This window comes from Pteropus medius, unplaced genomic scaffold, assembly GCF_902729225.1.
Source record: "Pteropus medius unplaced genomic scaffold, Ma_sr-lr_union100, whole genome shotgun sequence".
NCBI classification, from domain to species: Eukaryota; Metazoa; Chordata; class Mammalia; order Chiroptera; family Pteropodidae; genus Pteropus; species Pteropus medius.
In genome coordinates this window covers 5,253,152-5,277,405 of record NW_024348304.1, presented here as the reverse complement: position 1 = coordinate 5,277,405, position 24,254 = coordinate 5,253,152, and the positions used below count along the sequence as shown (strand labels likewise).

Here is a 24,254-nt window from a genome sequence, read left to right as displayed (position 1 = left end):
AAATGTTAAAAATTGGTGACAAATAAAGGGTATATGGGGTCAGGGAGTTCTTAGTATCATTCTTGCAATTCTATTGTTTAAAATTATTTCAAAATAAAAACTTTTTGGGTAAAGATCCTATAAAGCATTCAAATCAAAATTATTTTCATGCATAAAAGTTTAGTAATCCAGTTTTATTAAGATATAAATTTTTTACATGGATGTAAATTACTATTTATATAGTACTTGAAACTTTAGGATCTTCATTTTCACATCATATGTATTTCTGCATATCAACTTGGTGATAATTTTTAGCAACTATACAGTTCTCTAGCATGTAATCATTCTTCTATTACTGAACATTTCTGTTATTTCCCATTTTCACAATTATAGTATCACTGTTATAAACATATCTATAAAAATTACTTTATTTCCTTTGGGAATACTTCCTAGGAGTTTTAGAATAATTCTATATAGCAAGATCTAGAAAGGAGACTGTACTGTTTTAGATGTTAAAATTACATGGATTGAGATCTATTCATGCCAGAGAATATTTCCCATACTTGTGAATATGGAGTCAGTTTTGAAAACTGCTCATCACCACACAGGTGCCATTGCCAGACAACAGTGCTCGCTTGTGCTTTCTCTCTCTCTCTCTCTCCTGTCTCTCTCTCTTCTCTCTCTCTCTCTCTCTCTCTCTCTCTCTCTCTCTCTCACACACACACACACACACACACACTCACTCATTCACTCACCAAGCTCAAGGAGCAAATAAAGAGGAAAAGAGAAGGATGTGCACGGGGCCAGGCTGACAGACTGCTGCTATGTTAATCATCACCAACTTTGCTGGGATGTTTTTCCATTTAATATAAAGCAGACCGAACTTGCTCATGCTCTGATACACTGGTTTTGGTAAATGTGTTTTATTCTTACAGAAGTTCCAGATTTTTAGTATAGAAACTGCTTAGTTAAAAGAAAAGTAAAAAAAAGAAAGGCATGCACTTTGACTATAAATGTGTCTGGGGAGCTTGAGCATCAAACAACTGAATAATTGTCAATGTACTGATAATTACGTCAGGCTAAAGACCAACCTGAGTGAATGATTATAAACAAGGAACACAAATTAGCAATTTCAGCAATTAGGAACTGATCTGTAAAAGGTAAGAAGAGCATGGGACTTTGTAAAAACCCTATTTCTATCCTGAAGGAGGTACCCACACACTTCTGAGAACTGTAAAAAGTATGTATACAGAGGAAATGTAAGCGCTTGAATTCTTACTAATATACACAAAGTTTTCAAAAAGATGCCTAGCACAAGGGAATATTCAGCTGTAATGGAAACGATCTATATCATGGCTTTGAAACTAGTTGCATGTGTACATTCGTCAAAACTCAAACTGTTCACTTAAGATCTGTATGTTTTACTCAATGTAAGGTATGTCTCGAAAAAACGTAGTGGAAAGTACACAGAACTGGGTGTCAGCAGACCTGCTCCATCACTAACTAGTTCTATGAGCTTAAGCAAGTCACTGAGCCTCAGTTTCCTCACATGAAAAACAGGGGGATTGTGTTAAATGATTTCTTAAGTTCCCCACCAGCTTTAAGATTCTAACTGAAAATTTTTAAAGTAGCGGTAAATTTATGGAAAGTAATTACCTGACTTAGGACTTCGACCATCTTAACTTATAAAGTTTCAATTACATTAAGTAACACATGAATACGTTATTATAAATAGAAACTAAAATGATTAAGATAAGGTATAAATTCTCTTTGGCCCCCTTCTCATAATCCTAGAGGGGACCTGCCCTGGCAGGCTGCAGTATATTCTTCTAGGCATTTGTGGTTACTGGGGAGGCAGTATGGCTCTGGAACTAGCAAGAAGGCTGTGGATTAACACTGCCCAGGCCCACAGCCCAGCAGCTGCATTAGCCAGTGTACAAGCTTGTAAAAGTCACCCAATCCTCCTGTTTCCACATCTCAGAACACATAAAACACTTAGAACAGAGCCTGGCATCCAGAAAGTATCAGTTATTACTGATAAACTTTTCACTATTTCATAATAAAATATCTACACTTGCTTTTTCCAGTACAGTTGAAGAATAAGTAATTTAAACACTCTAACTTAAAGAAGTCACCCAGAGCACTAGATTAAATGCAAAGGCACTTGGGAAAATAGGTCTTTTGGAATATTTATTCATTGAGCTTGAGCCAAAAGTGCTTTTCAGTATCATCCAGTATACCTGGTAGATTAGAGAAATTAAGCTCATCAAAGTTTTTACCAACATTTCAGATTTTATTTAATATGGGAAGTATTAAATGTGTGAAGGGGCAGAAGATAAAATTCAAGAGAGCCACATCCAGCCTTGTCTCTGTAGGTCTGTCTCATCACCATGCAGTCACAATGCCTAAACACCCAAGGACAGGGAGAGGCAGAACATGTCACAACATACAGCTTGATGAATGACTGAGCTTTGTACCTGGGCTTAGGTGCGATGTGCTTGCTCTCGTTATTCATTCTGCATTTACTCTGTAAATGATTTTCATTTCCTAATGCAGAATCTTTTAAAGAAGAAAGAAAACCTGGCTAGTTGGACTTGATTTGTTTATTATTTTGGTGACCTAGACTAAACTTTCAACTGACACAAAGAAGAATAAAGTACTACATTTTCTTCCAATCAATTTTTTACCTTTACACGGTGATAAGAGCTCGTGCCAAAGGTTCTTGATTCTGTCTACGTGAAAGAGTTATAACTGACACACTTAGTCCACAAGTCAACAGCCTGAAATAAGGAAAATGTGAGGACCCTGACTGTGGGTTTGTGCGGTTCTTGGCTCTGCAGGGGGTGGACGCTCCTTCAGCTGGGGTAGAGCCTGCACTGACAGGTGATCCATTTGCTCCCATGACAACCCACCCAGCAGAGAGTGCTCCCACGTAGTATTCTGCTGGAGATGAGACAAACACGGTGGGGAGAAGGGCCTGGACTTGCCCTTTAACCAGACCCAAGCATGTTTCCCTGGCCTTCTTGGCTGAACACCATATCAACATGTTTCCAAGAGCAACAGCTGACCTTGGGAAGCAGAGTGAACTATGGCCCATGTGGTGTGATTTAAAGATCTCTCTGCACCCAACTTCCCCTTACTCTCCTTTAAAACTGTTTGTATCCTTATTTGAGACATTCGTTAGCTTAACAGGCATTGTGTTAAAATGCAAATGTCTTTGGTACAGTTTATTAATGCAGTAAGTCACCAGTCATTCCCAGTGTAAGATGAATTCATTTTACCCATTCTTTTCTTACTACCAGCTGGCTGAGATCATCAAACCCAAAAGATAAGAGTTACTGGGTTATTATTTACTGTTACTATATTTCATCTTTTGATGTAGGAAAAGAACTTAAAAGGGAAGGAAAGATTATTTTGGAGCCTGGGGCCCTGCCTTGGGAGGGTGGAGAGAGGAGTACAGAGTATGGGCACAAGGAGGACAGGAGGATGCCCCTGATACCCTGGGGGAGGGGGGCAGGGAATGGACCCAGGAAGTGAATGTTAACCCAAAATAAGATCCAATATTTCCCAACTTTGGGACCAGCCTACTTCAGAGAACACCATTCCAGATCTGGGCAATGACCTAGAGTTCCATAAACCCTGCTTGTTTTCAAAATTAATATCACTGGGATTAATGAGGGAGCAATTTTTCAATGCATACACTGAATTGAAAATAACCCAATAACCACATAAAGAAAAAGTCTACACACACACACACATCCTCTGACGTACATAATTACAATTTCAGTGAGGATCGGAATTCCAAAGCTACAAGTGACAGAGAAAATAATCCATTTACATATTGTCCCTCTTCAGTGAGGCAGACTGAAGGTGGTAGCCGTCTTCTGCATGATGGTGCTGAGTGGGGAACATGGTCTTTCCGTATTGGCCGGCTCCCCTGTGCTACATTTCGTATAACCATGGCCACAGCCCTGGAGTGAAAAAGGAACCTGGCCCGCACAGCAGCTGGTCTCCCGAGAATGGAATTGCTGGCCACCTCTCTTCAAAAGTAGGCTAAGTAAAAGTGTGAGCCAGCAGTTAGAAATTGACTTCAAATAAACTACTGTTTCCCAAATCTGTGTAGACAGTAAAAATTACCAGAGTTTCTGTTTAAACCAAGCCATCTCTCAGAATTCTGACTGACCAGGTCTGGAAAAAGCCCAGGAAATTATGTTTTTCACCAGCACTTCAGATGATTTTTATAATGGGGCAAGTTTTATAAACACCAAGATAAGAAATCTGCAATTTCAGAAAGAGAATTAGGAAGAGGGAGAGGCCAAAGGGAGTGATTACTCCCTGAGTTTGGGAATATGCATTGCTGTCCTTTCTGCAGAATAAGGTAGATTATTACTTCAGGCCCATCCAGTGCCTATCTTGAGCTGAGAACTTTCCATGATGTCAACAGGACACAGTATGTCAAGATAAGGAGGGAATTTAGCTCTTATGTGTAAAGGCCTATTAATACTCACAAACTCATTACATACAACGAAAATCTAGTGTCACATGGCTATTCTGCAATGTGCTGGTGATAAAAGTACAGTAGCCCCCCGCCGCCCCCAACACACACACCAACGATCTCAATACTATGATGGTCAGCCAGAGTTCTAAGATAATAGATGAAAGCTGTTTAATGCAGCAAGTCAAAATGTGGGTACTGTTAAGAGCTAGTGTGAAGTGCAATCCTCAAATGGAATATAATTTTTCACAAGAATTCCTCTACCACAGAGGTGCCTTAGGAAACAAATCCAGCAGCTTCACAAGTACACGGCCTAGGTCCGGAAGAGAATGCAGGAAGATAAAAAACACTAATTATCCGAATGATTGAATTATAAGTGTAGTTTTTCTACATTTATTTCCTTTATTGTTATTTTACTATAGATGTGATAAAATAAGAAATTAACAATTGTTAATGCATTACTTGCATACTCATCACTATTTTGTCAAAAAGCAAATTAAAATATTCCTTAATGACAACTGAGTCATTCCTAATTACTTCTGTTAACAAAGATATGTTTTGTCTAAACTTCATTTTCAGACATAGAAATAATATAAGAAGTACTGAGAGTCATAGCCCAGTTTCAGAAAAAGTACTTTGTACAGTAAAAAAATAGAATTAAATGTTTATTAAAATAGCACTGGAAAGTCTGAAAAACATAAAATATGCAACAGAAGTCCCTCAGGCAGAGGGAAGGGAGAGGTTAAAGTCGAGAGGGTGAGGATGCAAAAGAGAGGAGTGGATGGGACCTGCAGTGTGGGAACGCACTGTGGAAAGGTGGCCAGGGTCTCTGCCGCCATCCTCACTGCTTGAGGCTAGCTCACCTGGGCCTCCAGAAAGTGCACTGCGGCTAATCCCAGGAACCTTCTCCCTGGATTGCAGGGCTCCCTAGCAGAAATGTACAGTTGGAACCATCCCAGCTGGGCCTCATGGTGCTTTCATGTTTTGACAGAGGGAGAAGGAAGAGAAAGTGCCTAAAGGTGGAATGGGAAGAATTACACAAACAGGATCCCAGGCAAATGGCTAATAGATGTATGAAAAAATGCTCAATGTCACTAATTCTCAGAGAAATGCAAATTAAAACCACAATAAGCTATCACCTTGCACCTGCCAGAAAGGCTATCATCAATAAATCAACGAACAATGAGTTGGTGAGGATGTAGAGACAAGGGAACCCTCTTGCATTGTCGGTGGGATTGCAAATTGGTACAGACATTATAGAAAACAGTGTGGAGATCCCTCAAAAAATTAAAAATAGAACCATCTTATGACTGAGCAATTCCACTTCTGGGTATCTATCTGAAGAAATCCAAAACATTAATTCAAAAAGAGACATGCATCCCAACTTCATTGCAGCATTATTTACAATAGCCAAGATACAGAAGCAGCCTAAGTGCCCATCAATAGATGAACAGATAAAGAAGAGGTGGTACATATATACAAGGGAATATAATTCGGCCATAAAAAGAATGAAATCTTACCATTTGCAACAACATGGATGGACCTAGAGAGTATTATGCAGAGCAAAATAAGTCAGACAGAAAAGACAAATACCATATGATTTCACTTATATGTGGGATCTAATAAACAAACAAACAAATAAACAAACAAAACAAAAACAGACTGATAGATATAGAGAACAAATTGATGGTTACCAGATGAGAAAGGATTTGGGGTACTGGGTGAAAAGGGGGATGGGATTAAGAAGCACAAATTGGTAGTTACAAAACAGTCATGGAGAAGTAAAGTACAGCATAGGGAACATAGTCAATAATATTGTAATATAGTGAATAATACTTTAATTATAGTCAATAACATTGTATGGTGCCAGGTGGGTACTAGACTTATTGGATGGATCACTTTCTAAGATATATAAATGTCTAACCACTATGCTGTACACCTGAAACTAATAAAATATTGAATATCACTTGAAAAAATAGAAATTAAAAAAAAAAAAAGAGGATCCCAGACCCCAGGTTCTGGAGAGTCTGGGGCCCAGCGAATGAGTAGGAGCAACTAGTATCAGAGCAAGGGACTAGAGACCAGCCCTGTGACAGTGGGGAGATAGTGGGAAAGGATACAGATCCCAAAGAGAAACTGGGAGGACTTGCAGCCTTGCTACTCTGCAGCTTATACAAACAGACAGATGCTGCTGTTTAAGGGTCTTTGATGAGGCTGCTCTCAGGCAAACTTGGCTGAGCTCATGCTGTCCTGCCTGGCACTGTCACAAGGATTTTCCTGTTTGGTCACAGCTGACTAAAGGACCTTTGCCTCTAGATCATCTGTTAATGGAGACAGAACCCTCCAAAAGAAAGACAGGTGCTCAAGTCCAAGCCAATGGGAAAAACTGAACTTAATTCCTCTCTCAAAGTTTAAAAATATGATGTTTGAAATTCGTGTTGAAATTCGTGTTGAAATTCAAACTGGCTTTTTTTGTTGTTTTTACTTGACTTTCCAAGGGAGGGCAGAAATCAACTTTTCTAATTAATATTTTCACTAAAAATAGTTAAGTTGGAATCAAATAGAAATTTCTCTTTATATTTTGGTTTGAGGTTTGATGCTCTTATTTTGGGAATATGATTGGTTTTTACTTTTATATTTAATGGAAAAAAAAAGAAGACAACAAAATCTATTTTAATTCTAGAACCTACTCTCAATCAAGAGTCAGATTTCTCCAAACTGTCATCCAGAATACATCCTTCAGTTTTAATGAGAAACTCTTGACATCTTGGGATAAGGTTGTTCTGTGACACCATGACACATTAGCCCAAATATCACCTCTCCTGGTTGTATTTCCCTATGGTGGCCTTAATACTATAAACAGCAATTTTAGAAATAGAGACATTGTAGGAACATTTTAGAGACTAGAAAGACTAGAGGAGTGGTTAATATTTGAGGAGATAAGTATTTTCTACATTGTTATACATTATAAAATAACAGCTCTCCTGTACTGAGTGCTTACATTGTTCTAAATCTGTATAAGTATTCTAACTATTGTTCTTGTATATAACATACAACATATCATACCACATCATAACTATTTGTGAACTTGAGAATATCTTACACTTAAGGGAACTTATGACCTAGAGAAATCAGATCACGGCTAGTTAAGTGGCAGAACCAGGATTTTAAACTCCCTGACTCCAGAGCCTATTTGCTAAGCTACCAACCCTTCCCTGTCAGTGTGATATACAAAACGTTCTGGGTTCATCTCCCTGGCCAGCATCTCCAGTCCACCTCCTCTGCTCTGGATTGCATCATGGCCTTTGTGTTTCCACAGCTCCTTATCAGTTATCTCCCAAAATGGGCTGCGCATTCCTTTAAGATGGGTCCATGACTTATTTATCTTTATAGCCCCAGCAACTACTAGGGAGACTGACAGAGAGTTAAGAGTTTATGGGATGTTGAAATAAGAGATATCTAGGGAAGATGCCAGAATTAAACATTTTTATTATTTTGATTCTTATGTAGAATCTAATATATGTATACTTTCATTTTATATAATTGACCTTACTATAATTACTTTTCTTATGATAGTTGATATAGATGAGTTAATTCCATTTCCAAGTAATTCTGCTAGAGCTTTTTGCTGCAGTCAGCAGTTCCAACATTTAAGACAATAACAGTGGTCAAATGAATGAATAACAGGGAACTATACACTGTATATAAAGTAGGAAAAAAATGCTAATTGTTGATTAAGAATGAAGGCCAGACTGTAAACAACCATACAGATATTTTGAGAGCTCCCATTTTCATAGTTAATGCTCTCCTCTCCCTACAGGAAACACATTATAACGTGGTTTGCTTAGATCTCACTGAAGGGAAGACTTCCTGTCACCTCCTTTTCTAGAGTCCCTGTTAAGCCAGGCTTTCTCTTTTGAAAGTACTCTTAACCTTTAATTTCAGGAAATCCCTAACATAAGTCAGGACATACAGAAAATGTGTGCTGGTAGAGACCTCACTAGGAGCAAAATTAAGTTAGAAGTCCAACTCCTGAGCAGGAGAGCTGAAGAGCATAATAGTATATCTTGGCCCTGCACCTATTAGCTCTTGATCTTGAACAAGTGACTTGACTTCTCTAGGTCTCAGTTTCCTCATATGTAAAATGAAGGTGAAACAGCCCCTACTGCATAAAGTTGTTGGGAGGATTTGGTAAGATAAAGTATGTAAAGCATTTCCCATATTACTCGGCACACAGTTAAGTGCTCAATAAATGCCAGCTTTTGCAGTCTGGGGATGGCTGAGCAATAGCAGCCATGTCCCACCCAACAGAACTGCCCTGTGGGTCAACTTCGGAATAGGCGCCAACACCGGAGAATCTTCATGTTCAGTTGAGCCCTGCAATAGCATGTAAGAGGAGTCCATATGGTATATAGACTACGTGGATGCAAGTGACTAGTTTCTAGCCATGTGAGCTGGGTAAGCTGCTTAACCTCACACCTCAGTTTCCTCATGTATAAGATGGTGATAATAATACTACATACATTATTGTGAGGATTGACTCTGTGAGTGTGCCACACAAGTCTGGCATATAACTGTATAAATTAGATGTTACTATTCCTGCCACTTTCAGCCATCACTTGCTACCCAACAGCTCTATGTTGAAGTAGACAGAAATGACATTTTATGTGCCACTGAGGGAAATTTAAAATATCTTCCTACATTTTTCAAATCATCTGAGAAATCTTTTGCACTCTATATTTCTGTTGAAAAAGCTGGAGATCAACGTGTCAATAAGCCCCTTTCTGCTTTATAAAATATTATTGAACTAAAAAAGGCCAATATATGACAATTCACAAGAATTCATAGTCCGCCTATAAAAGTTCTGGTTCTCTCTCTAAGTGTTAGAGAGAGAAAGAGAGACAGGTCTGGCTCAGAAGTGTTTTGCCAAGCAAAAATTGGCCCAAAAAGTGTTTACAATTCTCATTTGATTATTCCTACCGTAGAAAAACAGTAAAAATAGTTATGAAGACTTTAAATAAAACTTTTGTTACATGCAAAGGAGATGGTAAAAGTTACACACTAAACCGTTGTATAATTTCTGAATTCAGTCACACCAAGTCAGGAAGCATCTAAGATAAAGCTGAAACACACCCCTCCCACTGGTGAGCTGCCATTCCCGATAAAAAAAAACTGTCATGAAACCCAATCCTGGGCAAAGTGAGATCCTGGCAAAGGGCACCTTCTCCATTTCCTTCTATAAGTATCTGCAGTAGAGCTGTAGTGAGTATTTCTGCACTGTAGTGCTTTCTTGGTCACTAAGTAACTACCTCTCTCTGTGTCTCTGTCTCTGTAGGTCTCTGTATGTCTCTTTCTGCCTCTCTGTGCATGACTGTTGCATTTTAAACTAGATTTACTTAAATATTGAAGAATTCTAAATTCTAGTTCCCCTGATAATGTATGTTGTCTATCATCAAAATGTGTCATGTGTCAGAAAGGCACTGCTTTGGCAGTTATTCAGCAGCCTATGTAAAATGAGTTGGAGTGCTCATTCTAGTTCCAGACAACTGATGTCCAAGTCACATATTAACTGCACTGGAGAAAGCTCTGGATTCAGAGGGTCCCCTTGATGCTTAGTGGTGGCGAGATAAGCCAGAGCAGGGAGACCCAGAATCCTGTGAACAGACAGAGCCCAGGAGCACAGCTAGTGATGGAGAAGTGTCCCAAAACAGGTGACGTGTTTAGAGGATTCACAAGAGGCAAAAGGAAGAAGATCTGGGATCTTAAAGCCAACACACCAAGCCAAGGTGGGGTGAGGGGGACCAGCTGGTGTTTGGTCATAGGACATAGCCAAAGTCAGTCACCACTAATAGTGAAGTGAGCCAGATCAGATCCTTCAAGAATTAGTGGTGGTATGGATAAACAAATACACATAAATACATAAAAGTATAAATGAGAGTTAAACTCTAGTTTAGAAATTATAGGTCCCTAGTCTCATGTTTACCCCTTACAAGCTATGTGACCTTTGGCAAATCACGTAACCTTGCCTATTTTGACAGCTCTAAATGGAGGCAATACCTGTCATACCTGTTGCACAGGTGAGGCAAGGACCGGTATAAAAGCAGTTTATAAACAACTGGACTAAGTGCTCTAGACCTGTGACACAGGACTTCTTTTCTCCTTTGTTGCCCCCCTGAGGGGAGCTCTGTGACTTTTGCCACTGAGGGAAATAGGGAAGCACCTGGGCTGGGAAAGTATCAGAATCTAGGCAGCTTTTAAAAGCCCCCTCCTGCCAGATTCTAATGCCCCAAGGCCTCATTCACTGCCTGAAACATACACTGCTTAGAGTCATTCCTCTAATCCCACAGTGTTTTCAATTATTCCACTGTCAACAAGATATTTGACTACTCTATTGTAAGCTGAAACCTAAGGCCTGAAGACCACATGGTCCACGGATGTGCTCTCTTTGGCCTACAGTTTGGCCTAAACGCCCTACTACCAAAAAAAAAAAATTATATATATCCTCTTCCATTTTCAATATTTAAAAATCAGCAGATTTCCATTAAAATTTAGTTTTCTAGCTTCTCTTGAAAAATCAAAACACCTAGCAACCCTGGCTCCAAACTCCCACAAGGCAACACTCACTTTAGGGAGCATCACAGGGTGAGACTGTTAAAATATAGGCTGCAGAGCCCCTGCTCCCATCCCCAGAGTTTCTGATTCAGTGGGTCTGGACGGGGCTGAAAATCCACATTTCTAACAAATTCCCAGGTGATCCTGATGCTGCTGGTCCAGGGACCATACTTTAAGAACCACCTGCTAGATCACTGCATGGGCTGCTCCTGTTAAACAGGGATGCACTTTCCCATTTGCCACACACACCCCCTGTCCCCAATTGTCAGCGGCGGTCTTTGTTGTCCTATGCTGTGCAAAGCCACTTGACTCAATGTGCCTGGTCTCCTAGGCATTTAAGCAGCAACCTCTGCTATTTGAGGGCAAGAACCCGCTTTCCTTCTTCACCCTCTTCTCCCTCATACATACGCACTCACCGTCCCACACAGTATCTTATACATAGCATCCAAATATGTTAGCTGATTTGAATTCCTGCATAAAGTCCGAACCTTTCAAGGCCTGAGCTTGGAAAACAGCAAGACTTTTAGGCTAGGAGCTGGTTTAATCCTTCTTCCCCCTGTCTATTGGATCCAGATTCAGAGCAGGTCTGTGCTGCCTCAAACGTGAAGGTGGGAGGCAAAGAATAGAGCAGATCATTACATAAGGTCAGGCATATATTCTCCTGAGATTCACTTCTATTTAGCTTCTCAGCCCCAGTCCTTAGCCCCAAATCCCCGAAAATAAGTTGCCGTTTAGGAAAAGTGATCTGTCAACAAACTACCTTCACTAATTGATTTCGTGATCACCAGTTTGAAGGCAGCGGGCAGGCCTGGTTGATAACTCTAGACCCCCCTCTAACTTTCTTTTCTAGGAGCCCATTAATGAAGACTTGGAACGAATTCTGTGCACATTTTGAAATCCACCCAAATGCAGGCCAGACTCTTCTCCCCAGTGGCCACCCCACCCACGCATGCTCTATCTTAGATCCTTGGTCCTAAGCCATGGTTTATGTAAAATGAACTCAAATTTAATTTCCACTAAGAGTTTAAGTGTTTCTCTTTTCAATAATGAAATATGGGCAGTTCATTCCAGAGATTCTGTAAAGGATTCTAGTCTATAAAGCCAAAAAAGTTTATCTTTTTATGGGCTTGACAGCAAATGAAAAGAGTTCGTTTCGCCAAAAAGAGTACCAAGGTAATTTGTGAAGATCTAACCTCATTAAAATATTTTTGAAAGGTAACCAAAAAAGAAGAAACATCTAAATTAACTGTTAGAGGCCTCTCCTACGCTGTTAGAAAGTGGCCTTAGAGCAGGATTACTATCACTTCCATTTCATGGAAAAGGGCCCTGAGGCTTATGACAACCTCCTCAAGTTTATATACCAACAAAGACAGAGTCAAACTCACTCTCGAGCCCACAACCTCCCCATTACCAATTTATCTTCACCATCCACAGTTCTTATACCAAGGGCATATCTTCCCTCTAAACTGCCTCTAAAAAGCTTAAGAACTCAGAGGCTGAAGATGACCCCAAACTCAAAACACAAAATAGAAGACTCCATGGTGATTGCTTCTTAAAATCAGGAGAGAAAAACAGAAAATTAGCACATAGCAAATCAGAACAAAGGCATGCAAACACACTTTTTCAAGTGACAAATGACTCCCAAGCCAGAAAGGCTTTGGTTGAATGTAATAACAAATTCACAGAAAGAACAGATCTTTCAGAAGGATATTGGGAAGTAGCAGCCAAGGTAAAAGAACCTGAGATAAAAGTTATCAAAGTCCATCAAGCACTCTCCAAGCAGAGTTGTGGCCGGCTGTTCAATTCTTAATAAAGAGAGATGCCTAAAACCTGTATTTTGAGGAAGTCCAAAAGCTTGAAGTGACAGACTGACAGATTTATCACTTAAAAATTATTTCTATAAGGTACAAGATTCCTTAAAAAATCAAAAAGTGAATAAATATTTGAACACATCAGAAAAGGGTTAATATTACTATTGCTATAAACACCCCCATCCCCAAAAAATAATCAAAGACAACTTCAACAGGAAAAATGGACAGGAGAAGAAATGAGCAGACAAATCGTGGAACAGGAAATACAAATATCTCAAATATATACAGAAAAATTCTCAACCTCACCTATAGTCAGGAAACACGCAAATCAAACCAAAGGAACACCGTTTTTACTGATCACAGTGTCAAAAGGCACACACACAAACCCCACCACCACCTAAATATATCAGTATCATAAGGACTAGTGAGGATACAGGGTAACAGATACTGTCCCATGTTTCTTGGGAGTGTAAAAATGTTATATAATCCTTGGAATATAATTGGCCGTATATATTAAGATAAACGTGCCCTCTGAACTCAAATCCCAGTTTGAAGAATTACAAAGTGAGTAATTTTAAGAATTGGAGGGAAAAAAAACCTCAACATTCATCAATACTAGAATGATTGAATAAATTCTAGACATCTATATAAACACTGTGCAGTTATTAAAGATAATTAAAATAGCATTATTTGGGAGATAGTAAAGGGCAGTGGACTTAAGAGCCACGTTGCCCAGATTCAAATTGCTGTTCCCACAATCATTAGCTGTGCGACCTTGGGCAAATTTATTGCATCTCAGTTCCTTGTCCTCCTGCTGGGGCTAACAGTACTATCCCACATGGTAGTTTTAGGATAAGCATAGAGCCTGGCATCCAGCAGGTACCAGAATGATGTCCGTGATATCTTGTTTGGAGAGGAAGAGAGGGAGAACTGTACATGTTGTATAGCATAGATCTACTTCAGTGAAAAGCATATTTTAAAGCACACTATGTATGTATGTGTGCATGGTGGTGAGATGAAAGGAGAAAGTTTTATTTTATTTGCCCATCTCTGCGTTGTTTGACTTCTTGCAAAGAACATGAATTACTTTTATAGTTTGGAAGAATAATCTAGTAACATTTTTTTGGAAGTGGGGTGGGTATGGGTGCTAGCAGGGGTGGGGAATACACGGGGTAATTAAAAGATCAGGGAGTGAATCTGGAAACTGAGCAGGGTTTGGTCTGAAGCACAAAGGACACAATGGAGAGCAGCAGGTATGAGGCTAGGGGTGGGTAAAAGAAGGGTCATGTGTTCAAGAAAAAAAGAGTGTGGACTTTAACCAGATGTCTGTGGAAATTCTTTGGAAGAAATGCAAAGTATCGGCTGTACTCTGGTGATGTGAAAGAGGCACTTCACCTCTCCATCAAAACAAAAACTTTCAGTGGCTCCCTATTACTCTTTATAGGGATAAAGACCTAAGTCCACGAATCTTATCACCAGCCTCTGACCCCACTCTGCTCCAACCTCAAACACTTCACTACAGCCACAATGAACTGCTCGAAGTTCTTAGAAAGCTCTGTTCTGTCCAGCTTCTAGTCCTTGCTCAGGCTGCAGCTTCTGCCAGCAGTGCCCTTCTCCCATGCCTTTCCTTGTTTTCCCTGGCTAACTCCTTAAAGCTCAGCTAAAACCCATCTCCAGGAAAGCTCACCTCAAATCCCCAAGGCCTAGTTTCTCTTCTAGGTTCCCCCACACCATGCTACCCAGGCATTAATCTTTTAAAAGTAGTACTTCTAACATGGATTTGTAATTGTCAGTTTGTCTGCCTCAACTAGACTGCAAATCCTTAAGAACTGGTGCTTGATATTATTATTCCTTGTTGGTTCTTCAGCACCTAGCAGAGAACATAAAACATAGTCAGAAATCTATAAAAATTTGTTAAATAAATGTCTTTAACTATAAAGCTATCTAATTCTCCTTTCTTATATTCCATGTTTTCTCAAAATGTTTTTTATTCCTTGTCCTACATTTGTGAGCCCATAAGCAGAAAATCCACAACAGATAATATCAGTGCAAGTCTGAATCCATGTGGTTATATTGCTCACTGAAAACTAAAAAACTGGCATAGGGATTTTACATGTCAATCTTGTATCTTGGTTAATGGAAGTTCTGCCCTGGAGGAAAAAACCTCTATGTGCTGGCAAAAGTGCATGTGTGAGAATTCAAAATGAAAGGCCACAACTCTGAAAAGGCCTCCTGAGAGGCCTTTCCTGGCTACATATGGACCTTGATTCATTCGCTCATTCAGTAGATACTTAAGAACCGTGACACTTCCCCCCCCCCCCACACACACACATTCTAAGCTTTGAGGATATAGCAGGGAATAAGACTGATGAGCCCTACCATCATAGAATCACATGCTACTGAGGGTTAGCAGAGGGACAGATAATAAATATGTAAAAATAAGATAATTTCAGATAGTGCTAAATGCTGAGAAGACAATTAAGCAGGATAGGGGATGATTAAAGTTGAGGGAGAGTTTCTGAGAGCTCTTTAGACAGATGGTCAAGATAAGGCTTCTCTGAGGTGTGGACCTAAGTAATGAGAATAGTCAACCATGAGAAAATCTGGAGGCAGAGAATTCCGAGCCTAGAAAAGAGAAAATGGAAAATCTCTTAGGTAGGAAAAGCTTGGAGTACTTAGAGACAGAAAATCAATATGGCTGAAGCATAATAAACAAGGAAGGTGGTTTTAAAGTGATTAGAGGGTCAGTGTAGAATAAATTATACAGGCCATGGTAAGGAATTTGTATTTTATTCTTATTGGAAGGGAAAGGCATTCGTGAAGTATACGTGAGGAAGTGATGAGTCTGATTTATATTGTTAAGGGGCTAATGACAGAATGAACTCGAGGAAGGCAACAGAAGAAATCAAGAGGCCAGGCAAGAGGCTACTGTCATAGTACAAATCAAAGCTACTGATTGGCTTGTACTAGATGGTAGCAGCAGACACGGTGAGAAGTAGTCAGATTTGGAATGATATTTTGGAGGAAGGGTCAGAAGTACTTGATGTTAGGTTGGATGCTGGAGGCAAGAGGAAAATAAGAATCAAAGTTGTGATTTTTTGGTTCTTCTCACCGGAAATTCCCGCACTTACTTGCTGCTAAAAATCAGTATTCTGCTGGAGAACTTCCTTTCAGTAACCATAACAAAGTCAAAGCCAGTCAAAATTTCTGCTAGTGTAGCACAATTATCCACACCAATTTATTGTAGAGGATTCAAGAACAGTTTATTTTGCATTAAACTAAAGCTTTAAGCTTCAGATTTGTTTGGCTATCTAAAAAGTAATTCATTTTCTAAAGACCCAAGTGCTTACAAAACATAGGTTTGTGTCTCATTAAAAAGTACCATTTCCTTGAAATATCAAAGCTGTATAGGCTCAGAGCTTCTATTACAGTTATCACTTTTTATTTTGCTTTATCTTATTTTCTCATATGATAGCCACATTTCACATTGTTTTACGAATGTTAAAAGAAAGGCTCAGGAGACTTGGTAACTTACAGCACAAGAAGAGACAGAAGGGCAAGCCTGACTCCCTAGTCAACCCCTTCATGTAAAACCTTCTGTAAAACTCTGGAGACAGTGTATCTTGAAGAACTGTTTAAGGCTACAGAGCCATTCTCTTCCTCTTGAACTTGACTCTTCTGATATTTTTTATATATTGTCCAGTGATAGTCTCTTAGAAAATAACATTTTGAAAACAAACTATAATTATTACTATGCATTCATCTATAAATTATATACAAAATATTATTAGGAAAAAAGCAAGCAGCATTTAATATAATTTTGTGGTTAAAAAAAAAACAGGAAAATTCACAGTACTTGTTATGTTAATATGCACAGTACTGTTAAAGATTGAGTGTTTAGGGTTTAAGAGACTCAGTAAACTACATCCCTCTTCACACCAAGTTGTGATCCAACTGAAAAATAGGCATAAGAGTAGACAGCTGAGAACTATCTTTCTTCCTGATAAAGCTGATGCTGGAGACAAGAAGGCACATTGGGCCTCCCAACACTGAGCCCTGCGAGTAGCAATCCAACGCTGCGCTGCTGATGGCAGAGCAGGACAGCCAAGACTCTACCCTCCGCCTAGCTCAAGACCTTTCCCTGTAAAATCTGAAGCATCAAAGAGCAGAACAGAGGGCAGGATTCCTTACCAGCAGCCTGGCTCCCAGAGCGGAACTGGCCAAGAGCAAGCTTTCTTACTAGGAGGTCGCTGGATGGAGAAACAGAAGCAATGGCCCAAGAGGCCAGGGATTTTAACAGAACCCCTTGCAGCTATACCACATTACCCACCTCATTTTATTCTCTTGACCTAGAAGTCCTCAAACTGGAGTAAGTCTACCCTGGGAGTCTACAAGAACTTTCCAAGAACACAGGCACAGATAATTTTAAGGGAATCATTTCCATTTATTCAACTTACACCTACTCTTTCCTAAAATTGAGTTGCTGAAATGTGACTGAGGTTGTGATGTCACAATTCTATTTTTCCAATTCCCTTTAAAAATCATTCTTTCCCCACTTATAAAAGACAGGTATCCTGTCACCCACCCCAGATCTTACTATGGCAAGTTGCTCCCACATGCAAAAATCCTCTAAGACACCATACAAAAGAGTGATTCTAAATATCGATATCGACATTTAATTTAATCAAGACATCATAAGTCTACACAAGGATTTCCTGGTTTTCCTTATTTTATACATATTTCTGTTAAAAGAAAAGCATGGTGCTAGAAATTGGGTATTTTGTTCTGTGTTGGGGTATTCTAAGTTCAGATATGTTGTAGAGTAGGGTGGCAGGAGTTATGATCATTTTTGGCTAATACCATTTTCTGTTCCATTCCCAGATGATGTCAAAGAATATTGCTGAGATAAAGAGAAATGCTGAAGAAGTTTGAACCCTACTTCATCTGGGTAACAAACTCACAGCAAAGTTTCATGCTCCGTATATCTATCTCATAATTCAAATACAGAAGATTTGTGGAAAACACTCTGCACAATCCCAGTCAGCTACACTTGCTCCGTAATGAGAAAGAACTTGTAAAACCTCATTCCCCTCCCTGTCTCAGTTGCAAATTTCAGATAATCTCAAGGAAAAGGATGTTAAAAAATTCCAAATTTCCTTCTGACAGAAAAGTGTTACAAGTAAAAGGAACATATATGAGGTAAATTACTGTTTTATATTTTCTTGAAAAATTATTCAGACTCATAGGAGAAAATATTTTCATTAATTTTTGCCTAAAGATTACTGAATACAATAAATCTATATTCTTTTTTTAACTTAAACATTCTGCTCATTGTCACCTGTTAACCATTTTTTATCTCATTACTCATCCCTATCTTTTATGTAATAAATTTAGATTTAGATAGTTTTCTATTGTAAATAATATATTAACAGTAATCATTTATTCATCTTTTGTAAGCTCTGCACTGAAGAGTCCCTCAACTGTTTTACTATTCTGTCTATCAAAAAATTAGATTAACCTATAGATTCATGAACTAATTGGGGAGGGGAAGCTCAATCCATTTAATTCAGAGACATATTTCCAATAAAATTTAAGCTCTCTTTAGTAATTATTTGTAAAACTTAATGTACTTATGAGCAATTAATAATCATTAATTATTAGTTATTTCAATAATAGCTCGATCAAAAAGAATTCTTAATTATTAATATTTTTCGACACAGAACTTTTTGGGCATAGACAATTTTTTAAATTATAAACAAATTTTTATTGCAGAAAATAATAAAGTAAACAATAAAATATACTTGCGCGTAAAATATATATTTAAAACCGTGGGGAAGTAGAATGAAAACACAAATCCAAAAAGAAAAAAATATAAAATTTCTATAAAAATGAATGATGGTGAGTATTCAATTTCTATGAAATTTAATTTCATTAAATGCATTTTAAAGTGACATGGCCCTTTTTAAAATATTTATATTTATATTGTATCAGAAATTATATCTTTGCAACTAAGGATAAAAAAATTTTACATGTCAACTTAAAAACTATATTTGGGAGGTATATCAGCAAAAATGTATGAAGACCATTGCCTCAACTCTTTCAGCTTACCCACTGAGATCAACTTGGGATATGGTTATCACCCTTGGATAAGAAGTCAGCAGTCAATTAGGGTATTCCTGCTCCCATCTTCATAAGGCCACTTCTCCAAACTGATTTCACTGCTTTTGTGGGACCTCCTAGGATCACTGGTAAAGTAGATTTTGTTCCCAGAATGCCCTGAATGGGTCAGAACAATACACCAATTAAGTCATCTCCAATGCTACTCTGAACTCAAGGCTATAATTTATAATTTGTCCTGCCGCAATGTCAAATTATGTCTTACTACCTTAATCAATATAATCAGAAGTTCTAAAAAAAAAAAAAAAAAATCAAATAATATAAAAATAAAAGAACAAAATGGCCTCAATTTGATTATGAACCCCTCTCAATATGAATGTTCCAAGGAGAAACAAAACGTTCAGAAATTATCATGTTCTTCCAAATGATAGTTCAAAGTAATCAGTACCAGCTTCATGTTAAAGTCCAAAATTATCAATGTCCACCATTGAACTCTGTTGCTCTCGCGAACTAAAGTTCAAATAACATGTTTTGTAACTCCCTGGCAGTGAACTTAGCTCCTAAAACTAAAGCTCCTTTTCCCTAGAGGGCCTATCTAGTTAAGATAATGCCAGGCCTCCTTTGGAATGGGCAGGACTCTGTGAAACTTGCGGTATAAAGCAGCAGAGCAGAAAGCACTTTCTGTGGGTGGCCTGGCTCCTGTGAGAAAGGGGAAAGGAAACAGGTGGGTTGCACGTGCCAAACTTACACATCAGGGAACTTGCTGGTAGCACTGGAATAGAGTATCAAGTGTTAGTGGCACCCCCTCTATGTTTCAAGAAACATCTGAAAATGGGAAAGAAGTGTTTTCCCCTAAAATAGAGAAACAGAACTGAATTACAAGAAACAGTCTCTCTTATTTAAGAAATATTTATTGAGCTCAAATATCTGAGCTAGATTTGCTGCGAGATTCATAAGTGCGTCAGAGCTGGATGCTGTCTACCTACCACTAATATTTTAACATGTCTATATATGTTAATGTGACATATTTTAGGTTTTTGTTACAGCCATGCTTTACTTCTGGTACCATTTTTTGTATTAGTTTAGATCAGGCTTTGTTTGTTACAAAACAACCCCAAATATATCAGTGACTTAGAACAACAATAATGTATTTCTCATTCATACCACCATGTGTATTAGCCAGTGGCCTTTTCCACTTTGTCCTGACTCTAGGACCTTGGCTGATGGAAGCAGCCACCATATGAAACATTGTGAGTATGGTAAGTTAAAGAGCGCCACAAATTCTATCAATCCTCTCCACAACCTTTATCAAGAGGCAGAGTTTATGTCGCCTCCCCTTAAAACTGAGCTGGCCCTATGACTACTTTAACCAACAGAATGTGTCATTTCCATGCCTAAGACCCACAAAAACCTGGAAGTGTTTGCCTGCACTGCTGGAGAAGCCACGTGAAGTGAGGGCCTGAGATAAAACTGGGAAGGAGAAAGACTCGGCCATTCTAGTATCCCAGTCAAGCCTCCAAATTACTCCAGTCCCAGACAATACCTGGCTGGAACCACATGAGAGACGCCAAGCAAGATTAGGCAACGGCCCACGAGCCCATCCAACCCACAAAACAGAGATAATAAAATAATTTGTTTTAAGTAACTAAGATTTGGAGTGGTTTGCTACACAGCAATAGATAACTAAAACATTCCATCACTGTGCCAAAAGGAAAGAGACCATGAGAAACTGTACACAGGTTCTTAACACTTTTGCTTGGAAGTGACACAGATCGCTTTCTTTTCATTGGCCATGCTGAATTCTGAAAAGGAAATGCAAGTCTACTATGTGCATGGGAAATGAAAATATTCAGTGACGAAGTACTAATATCTCCTAGAGACAGGTCAGGGCTAGAGAGGCCTTCCCTCCATAGAGATGACAAGTGAATCATTCCTACATGAAATCTCAAGCAAGAAAGAGCACAGATGACAACAGATGTTTATAGATGACCTCCAGGCAAGGGAGGGAGGGATATAAAGAGGAAAAGGAGGGTGGAAAAGAGTTAGAAAAGGAACATCTACAAAGGCAAAAGGAGAAAACTTAGGACCCAAAGGAGAGCTTCAAGAACAGAATAGTCAAGAAGAGCGTAAAAGGCCAAAATTGGTCATGTAGGCAAGGAATGTATAAAAATTCAAAGAGATCAGTGTGGGCTGATGTAGTCACAGGTGTGGGACAGGTTGAATTAGCAAAGAAACAGGAAGGTGACAATTTAGATGGTTGGAAAGGAGAGAAGGGCACTCTCAGTGATAAAATAGCATGAGAAAACTCTTGGAGTGGGGAATGAAGTCGGCAATTGAGGGAAATGGGAACACATATTGTAAAGGGAAATGTATCACTATAACAGTGTGTCAGGGATAACAAAAAAGTGGATTAGGTTTGCTGTGGAAGGGGAGGGCAGGGGAGCTGTTTGTGGATCTATGGAGGCCTTTGAGCCATCTGAGATTTCTGAGTTCTTTCCTTTAAATAGCTGAGCACCACTGGAGACAGGTGTTTGAGTGAAGGAAATCAACATACAGGACTAGTCTCTTCATGTAAGAACAAAGGAGGCAATGACAGAGTAGGCCACCAGTCAGAAAGTTACTGCAGTATTCAAAGCAGGAGTATCCTACTGGGAGAGATTGTTACCTAGTGGGGAAAAAAGGAAGCAGTCCCTCCTAGACCAGTTCAGGGGGACTGAGAAAAAGTTGCTCAGTTTAAAAATATATAAAAATTAAAAAGAGGAAGGGATTCAAGTGTAGAAAAATTGATATGTATTTTATCAAGGGTATAAAAATGTTTAAATTTTTACTTTCCATGGCAGACAATGTTGGTTACCAACCCAACATTCCCCCTACCCTTGACAAAAAAACTTCAGTACAGCTCAATTCCTCTCTTTCTTCCATATTGATCGGGGAAATGAAACCTACACACATAACTCAGCTCCAAGGTAAATCTTGATTGGTCTAAGCCAGTGGTTCTCAACCAGTATCATCTAAGGAGTATGTATGGGTTGGAGGAGAAGACGGCTGTTCTTTTGGAGTTACAAAGCCCGGGGTGCACTACTGACATTTAATAAGGGACTAATGATGTTAAAGGTCTGGCAATGCACACCACAGTCTTGCATAAGAACTGCCAAAAGCCAAGTAAACACTAACCAGTCGTGGCAGTCCCATGCCCTTTGTCAGTTACTGCTTTAGGGAATAGCTAGTGGTCCAGTTCTAGCCAACAAGATACAGAGCGGTCTGCTATGAAGCCTCTGGTGTGATTTCTTTCTGCCAGTTCTTGTCCAAACTGTATGACACCTGGGACTGCTAGACCCATATTCTCCCCCCAAACTAGCTCCTTCCCAATTGTCCTGTTTCCATCACTAATACGGCCATTTCCTGTTACCAAGTTCTAATGCAGTTTTGACTTGTAACCTTAGGATGACCACTCGTTCAGATATGCCTGGGATAACAATGTGATTTTACTCCTGTTCTCCCAGTGTAATTAATAGTGACCCCTTTCACTTCTAAAAGTATTCCAGATTGGAGGATACATTATATGGTCACTCACTTATTCTGCTATATCCTGTTTACTCTGCCTCAAGAAAGTATCCTTAAAGCAAGAGTCACCAAACTGTGGCTTGTGGGCTGTTTTTGTACAACCAGAGAGCAAAAACAATGCTTACATTTTTAAATGATTGGAAAAAAATCAAGACTACTTGATGACACCTAAAATTATATTAAAATTTTAGTGTCCATAAATAGTTTTATTGAAACACTGCCATGCTCAATCCTTTATAGTCTATGGCTGCTTTTTCACTACAAGTTAGAATTAATTATGACAGACGACACCTAAAATATTAATGTTTGGTCCTTTACAGAAGTTTGCAGATTCCTGCTCTAATGCCATCATTAGTTCTGATTTCCCTCATTTCTTGCACAAACACAGTAGCCTACTAACTGGTTTTCCATTCTTTCTCAACTCCAATCCTTCATATATCTGGTTGATAAATCTCCCCAGAGAAATTTCGATCTTGTCATTTGCCCCTTCAGTATCTTCCGTTGCTCCTCAAACTGGGCAATACAATGTACAAACCCATCGCGGATAGTAAAGACTACAACCTGGTTTTCCAGACTTTGCTGTTCACTACTTAAAGCCAAAATGAACCACTTCTTGTTTCCCTAATAAGCACTCTTTGGGATCTATCATAAGCCCCCTATTGCTTACCCAGGTCTCTCATCCATCCCCAATTCCTCAGATTAAAGGAAAATTTATTTACTTCCTTGATACACCTTCATTCATTCATCACACTGCTAGTTCACAGCAAGTAATTCTGGGGCGGGGGTGGGGTGGTGGTGACTCAGCGACACAGAGGACAGACCAAGGCGGGAGAAAGTCAAACGAGTTGAGTGCGTGAGATAAGGGGTGAGGCTTGAGGTGACATTTCAACTGAATTTTAAGGACTCCAAAGGCTAAAACTCTAGAAAGACCACTTCATCCTACCCACTTTCCCATCACAGGAGATATTACGATTTAAGTAATAACGACATCTTTAGTCTAAAACCTGAAAGAAAATTCTACAAGAGCAGCCTTGGGCAAAACCACCAGGGAATGGCGGTCCAGTGCCACGGTGGACAGCACCCTGGGGCAGGCTCCGTGCACTCTCCACACCAGCTCGTCGCCGAAACTTCTGGCAGTAGCTTTGTCTGGGGGCTCACGTTCCCGGCTTCCGGACAGGCGCGACGGCCCCAGGGGAGAAAGACGCCCCTCACCAGTTTGTGCCAGCTGTTAAAAGTCTGTCACGGCCGCCCACAAGTCTCCAGCCCGCGCCTTCGGAAGGGCGTTCCGGTCGGGCCCCGCCTCCGCGGCACCTCGAGCGCACGTGAAGCTCTCGAGCGCAGCGACCGCCTAGAGGCGGGAGTTGGCAGACGCCGAGCCAGGACGGGAAGGATAACGATTCCAGGGCGCACGCGCACGCGCACAGCGTGGGGACGGGGCGGAGCACGCCTCCCCGAGGGCTTGCAGAGGAAAGGAGAGCGCGTGGCGCTCCGGGAGCCCACGCACGCGCCGTAGCCACGCCCCGCCCGAGCGCGCGCGCGTCCGGCGCAGCATCTTTCCTTCGGGCCCGCCCCGCTCTTCTACTTCAGCAAGCGGAGGCGCGGAGCGAGAGCAGGGAAGTGTGGGGCGAGGTGGGCGGGGCGTCGCACGCGAGCGCGGCCAGCCAAAGAAGGGAAGG

The 24,254-nt window shown here is 39.9% G+C and overlaps 1 long non-coding RNA gene across 1 annotated transcript; it reads right to left on the bottom strand.

Moving 5' to 3' along the window:
* Positions 1-18,857: 18,857 nt before the first annotated feature.
* On the bottom strand, positions 18,858-24,245 carry LOC120616255 (uncharacterized). The gene is made up of 2 exons (XR_005656553.1): positions 23,791-24,245; positions 18,858-19,173 (listed from the first exon to the last, which is right to left on the bottom strand). It is a non-coding gene; the product is annotated as an uncharacterized LOC120616255 (long non-coding RNA).
* Between the last annotated feature and the right edge of the window lie 9 nt (positions 24,246-24,254).